General features: G+C 41.4%; 1 protein-coding gene across 1 annotated transcript in view; it reads right to left on the bottom strand.

The window, feature by feature from the left end:
- Dgkk (diacylglycerol kinase kappa) overlaps nt 1-6348 on the bottom strand; it is a 120285-nt gene that overhangs the window by 24701 nt on the left and 89236 nt on the right. The window lies entirely within an intron of this gene.

Here is a 6348-nt window from a genome sequence, read left to right as displayed (position 1 = left end):
TCCCTCCCTCCTTCCTTCCTTCTTTTCTTTCTAAGATTTATTTATTTTATATATGTGAGTCTTCAGACACACCAGAAGAAGACATAGGATCCCATTACAGATGGTCATGAGCCACCATGTGGTTGCTGGGAATCGAACTCAGGACCTCTGGAAGAGCAGTCAGTGCTCTTAACCCCTGAGCCAGCCATCTCTCAAACCCTCGATTCTTCCTTTTTAAATTTGTATTCCCTTTACAGCTTTTATTTGTCTTACTGCTCTAGCTAAGATTTCAGTACTATGTTAATAGAGAAGGAGAATAGACAGTCTTGTTTTGTTCCTGGTTTTAGGGGAAATATTTTGAGTTTCTCTCCATTTAGGATGGTGCTGGTGATGAGATTCCTTTATGTTGTTTTTACTAAGGTATGTTCCCTGTGTTCTTATTCTCTCTAGGACTTTTTCATTTGGTTTGTTTGTTTTTTCAAGAGAGAGTTTCTCTGTGTAAAGGCCTGGCTGTCCTGGAACTTTCTATGTAGAATAGGCTGGCCTCGAACTCACAAAGATCCTCCTGCCTTTGCTCCAAAGTACTGGACTTAAAGGCATATACCACCACATCTAGCTCAGCCACTTGATTTTTTTAAAAAGATAACAATACCAAAAGTACACGTGGAAAATATAGCATCTTTAAAATATGTTGGCAAAACTGAACATATATATATAGAATAATGAAATTTGATAATTTTCTCTCATTCTGCATACAAATATTAACTGCAAATGAATCAAAATATCAATGGTGGACCCATAACTCTGAAACTCCTAGAAGAAAAAGTAGGCAATGCATTCAAAGATATAAGCTCAGGCAAGAACTTTCTGAATAGGACTCCCATTAACTCAGGAAATAGGACCAACAATAAGTGTTAATTCACGAATCTAAAAAGTTTCTGTACTGCAAAGGAAACTTAATCAACTGAAGAGGCAGCCTATATAATGGGGAAAGATCTTTGCCAGCTATGCATCTTACAGAAGTATGAATGTCTAGAATATATAAAATTAGGGAAAAACTCTAAACACCAAGAAAACAATACCATTAAAAAGTGGACTGTGGGGGCTGGAGAGATGGCTCAGAGGTTAAGAGCACTGACTGTTTTTCCAGAGGTCCTGAGTTCAAGTCCCAGCAACCACATGGTGGCTCACAACCATCTATAATGGAACCCGATGCCCTCTTCTGTTGTGTCTGAAGACAGTAACAGTGTGGTCATATACATAAAATAAATAAATAACAAAAAAGTGGGCTATGAACATGAAGAAAGTTACTCAGAAGAGGAAATACAAATGGTTAAGAAGAAAAATTTAAGTGGTCACCACTATTAGCCATCAGAGAAATACAAATTAAAACTATTTTGTGATTTCATTTGACCCGTCATGATTATACAAGAAACAGTAAGTGCTGTCAAAGATGTAGGGAATTAGAAACCCTCAGTGCATTATTAATGGGAATGTCAGTTGGTACAGCAACTATAGAAATCAGTGTGGAGGTTCTTCAAAACAAGAAATAGATCTCCCATAGGACCTACTTATACAATGTTTGGGTGTATACTCAAAGGACTCTATTCCTACTACAGAGACATATGCTCATCTAAGTTCATAGCTGCGCTCATTACAATAACTAGTATATTGTTTTTCTGTTGTTGTCATAGAATAACATGACCAAAAGCAACTTAAGAAAACATTTTTATCTTGGATTATGGTTTGAGAGAGCTAAATGTCCATAATGGTGGGAAAATCAGGAGCAGGAAGCTCAAAGAACACATCTTAGTCACACACAAGGAGCAGAGAAGGGTGAGCAGGAAATGGAGTAATACTTTAAACCCTCAAAGTCTGCTCACAGTGACATTCTTTATTCAGCAATACTGTTCTTCCTAAAGGCTCCTTGACATTTTCAGAAACACCCACTGGTGTTTAAGTGTTTTAACATCCTCGGAAATATCAACCTGGAACCAAGTGTTTAAATACTTGAGTCTATGGGGGAACATTTCTCATTCAAAGCACAATAGCCAAGGAATGGACTTCATCTTGATGTATATCTATTGATGAGTGGATAATGGAAATTTGATACCTTGGCACAATGGAATTTTATTTCGTAAGAAAGAAAATAACTGACTGAAGTAACAAAGAATCAGAGATTCAAAAATTGGAAATGTGGATCTTTTTTTATGGTGTCAAGATCTGGCTATCTTTTATTTCTACTTTTCTCCAAGTACTATTCCTTTTATTTAATTGGATATTTTATTTATTTACATTTCAAATGTTTTTCCCTTTCCTGGTTTCCCCTCTGCAAACTCCCTATCTCATCACCCCTTACCTGCTTCTATGAAAGTGCTCCCCCACCCACCTACCCACTCCCACCTCCCTGCCCTGGCATTCCTCTACACTTGGGGCATTGAGCCTCCACAGGACCAAGGGCCTCTCCTTCCAATGATGTCAGATAAGGCCCCTTCAGCTCCTTCAGTCCTTCCCCTAACTCCTCCATTGGGGTCCCTGTGCTCAGTCTGATGGTTGGCTGCGAGCATCTGCATCTTAACATGAAATTTTTAGATTTGTGTGTTTAATGTATGTTATCTGTGGAATCTAGAAAAGTAGAAAGGGAACATTGGTGGGGATGGGGAAGAAAGATCATCAGGGAGGGAGGATAATACAACACAAATGTTATGACAATGACAGGAAAATAAAGGGGAGGGACATTTAGGTGGGAAGAATCAATACTTATATAATTAAAGTTATACTTATATAGATTATACTGGGATAATACTTCTCCTAGAAGCCAAAGACTGCCAAAATAAAAAAGGCTTTTGTCAAGTGTGGATGTGAGATACTTCCCCTCTGGTTGTTAGTCAAGGATGTCTCAGAGACTCCCAAAAGAGTACAGGGTGCCATCATTTCTGGTTACCCACTATAACTTGATGGAGCGACCCTATTGCAGTAGACAACACACACATTGCTCAGTGGACATGGAGGAGTCAAGTTGGTACTGACCAGGAAGCTCCCACCATGCCTGTTAGCTCTCATGTTTCCAAAAGGTATTTCATGACTCCAAAAGGCTATCGGGGCAATATGTAATAAGCAGTTGTATTTGGCTGTGAACTCAATCAACTAAAGTGACTGGCATGGCAAGATATGCCCATGGGCACAATAGTGGAGTGGATACTATGGAAGTAACCAACAACCTCTTATAATAGCTAAATGGACAAATCGTCTAAATCTGTAGAACTATAACCATTGATTAGTGCTGCCTTTAGACTTCGTCAGAGAAGTTTCTTTGTGTAGTAAATAGTAATTAACATAGAAACTCACAACCAATCAAAAATGCAGAGCTTGTGTGCTGTGTATTCCACAAATGGAATATCTATATCAGCAGCCCTTCCACCCCCAAGGCTCTGGGGCCATCATGGGAGAGAGGGTGGAAATATTTTAAGGGTCAGAGGTCAGAGTGTATTGGAAAGAGACAGTGTCTTCAGGACATGACAGGATTACTGCGGCCCACTTGTGAACTCACAGTCCCTGAAGTACACAAGATCAAGCCAATCAGCATTCTATCATGAATGGAGGAAGGGTTTATAAGTTCCCACATATAATAGAAGAGCTATTACCAGTCAACAGCTTCTGCAGTAGGGAAATTCTTGTTTCTGTAGTATAGTGACCCCTGGTAGGTGACCATGCCCCAGTGGATGGCGTACTTTCCATTAGATATACTCAGTAGTACAAATTGGACTTTAGTGGGTTTTTTTAAGGAAAAAAAAAAAACAGAGGTCACACGTTTGAAAGAAGGGTGGGTAGATCTGGGGGAAATTTAGAGGAATGATCAAAATATGTTTTATAAAACTCTCAAGGAATTCATCAATATTACAGTTGTATGAATTAAGTTGAGTTATGTGAGATATGTTCTTCTAGCTGGGCTGCTCTCTCTGTCCTCAATGGGAGAGGAAGTGCCTAGCCTCACAAAGACTTGAAGTTCCAGGGAGGGGGAGGGCTAAAAGGGGGATGTCCCACTCAGCGGAGAAGAGGATTGGAGGAGGAGGATTGTGAGAGGGGTTGACTAGGAGGGGGTCAGGGAGTGGGATATAAAATGAATAAGTACAAATTAATTGATTAAAGAAAAAGAAACAGAATGGAATTACCCTACATGGATAGATGATATCATTCCCAGAACACATGGCTTATTATTAAAAATTTAATTGCAAGGCATGAGATAGCTCCCTATGAGTTATTGGTCCAGGAGCACCAGAGGTATCCAAAACAACACAATCTATTTCCATTACCGTCGGTTACTCATCATAACTACAGGTAAGTCAGTATTGGGGGAAACACAGTGCACATTGGCTGTATGATATAAAGAAATCAATTTCAAACCACCTGGAAAACATTCTGCCTGCTGGTTAATTTTCACAGTAGTGGAAGGTGCTATACAGGCTGCTGGGGGAGGAAAACGATTAATGATCTTATCCAGTGCTGGGCCCTGCATGCTACAATATCCTCCTGTTAGGCAAGATGTGCCTACAGATAGAAAGGTAGCATGACTGTTATGGGGTAACTAGCAGGTTTATGATTGAACTTGAGGTCTGCTCCACAGGAAGAAATCTCATAACCCTTACTACAGCCTTCTCAAAAGTCCATGACTTGGAAGGTCATAGGCCCTAGAGTATAACCTTTGCTAAATGGTCACGGTCAAATTACCTTCCAAATATTTGTTTAAACCTCATAAACCTGGCCTGCCTTCAACCTTGATCCGAGAGGCTTCTTTTTGCAGTGGGCAGCAGTTAATGAAGTCTTATAACAGGACTCCAAGTGATGAGAAAAAAAAGCAATCATGGGGAGGGGGGGCAGAGGGATTGAGGGACCTGTGTGGGAGAGGGTTCAGGGAGGAAAAAAGGAGAACATAATCAGGCATTGGGTGAAGGAAAAGGCCAGCAGAAAGAATGGAAACAGGAGACCTCAGGAGGTAAGAGGTAAGGGGACTCTCCAGAATGCGCCAGAGACCTGGGAGGTGAGAGACTCTCAGGACTCAAAGGGAGGGACCTTAGATGAAATGTCCTATAGTGGGGAGAGGGAACATGTAGAGCCCAACTCCAGTAGAAAGACAGGTCATCAGGCGGAGAGATGGGGTTGCCATCCCACAGTCAAAAACCCTGACCCAGAATTGTTCCTGTCTAAAAGAACTGTAGGGACAAAAATGGAAAAGAAACTGAGCGAAAGGAGGTCCAGTGACCAGACCAACTTGGGAGACCAGACCATCTCAACGGGAGGCTTCAAGGCCTGACACTATTACTGATGCTATGCTAACAGACAAGTACCTAGCCTGGCTGCCCTCTGTGAGGCCCAACAAGCAGCTGAAAGAGTCAGATGCAGACATTTACACCCAATCAATGGACAGAAGCTGCTGACCCCTGTGGTTGAATTAGGGAAAAGCTGGAAGAAGCTGAGGAGAAGGGCGACCCCATAGGAAGACCAGCGGTCTCAACTAACCTGGACCTCTGAGATCTCTCAGACACTGAGCCACCAACCAGGCAGCATACAGTAGCTGGTCAAAGGCCCCTGACACATGCAACAGAGAAGTACCTGTTCTGACCTCAGGGGGAGAAGATGCACCTAACCCTTGAGAGACTTGAGGCCCCAGGGAGTGGAGAGGTCTGCTGAGGTGGGGATGGGGGTGGGAACATCCTCTTGGAGACAGGGGAGGAGATATGAGAAGAGGAATAGTCAAGGCAGATTGGGAGGGGGATAATGATTGGACTGTAAAAGAAAGGTAAAATAATAATATTAATAATAAAATTAAGAACATGAAAAATAGCCAGGCAGTGGTGGCGAACGCCTTTAATCCCAGCACTTGGGAGGCAGAGGCAGGTGGATTTCTGAGTTTGAGGCCAGCCTGGTCTACAGAGTGAGTTCCAGGACAGCCAGGACTATACAGAGAAAACCCTGTCTCAAAAAAAAAAAGAACATGAAAAATAAATAAATAAATAAATAAATAAATAAATAGCAAGCCAACAGGTACCACTAAGCACTGAAGAGACCTTTTCCAGTGCCAAAGATAGAAAATAAGCTGTTTGTATTGTTGGATTACCTAGAATGTTATGTGTCCCTTCTGTAGCTTTCTTTCCAAACACCTACATGCAATTTTGTCTCTGTTTTTAACAGCAGGACTCCTCACTCCCATTTCACCTTTTTTCCACTTAAAATGTCCACTAAGGAAATTTGAGTTGAGGGAAAATGATTAGAAAAGATAACCACATTCTTTTCTTGGCTTTGAAACCTCAGTTCGTTCGTTCGTTCGTTTGTTCTCTCTCTCTCTCTCTCTCTCTCTCTCTCTCTCTCTCT

The sequence above is a fragment of the Grammomys surdaster genome, unplaced genomic scaffold, assembly GCF_004785775.1.
Source record: "Grammomys surdaster isolate TR1022 unplaced genomic scaffold, NIH_TR_1.0 204, whole genome shotgun sequence".
NCBI lineage: Eukaryota > Metazoa > Chordata > Mammalia > Rodentia > Muridae > Grammomys > Grammomys surdaster.
The sequence above is the reverse complement of the archived record's forward strand: the minus strand, read 5'-3'. Positions and strand labels throughout refer to the sequence as shown.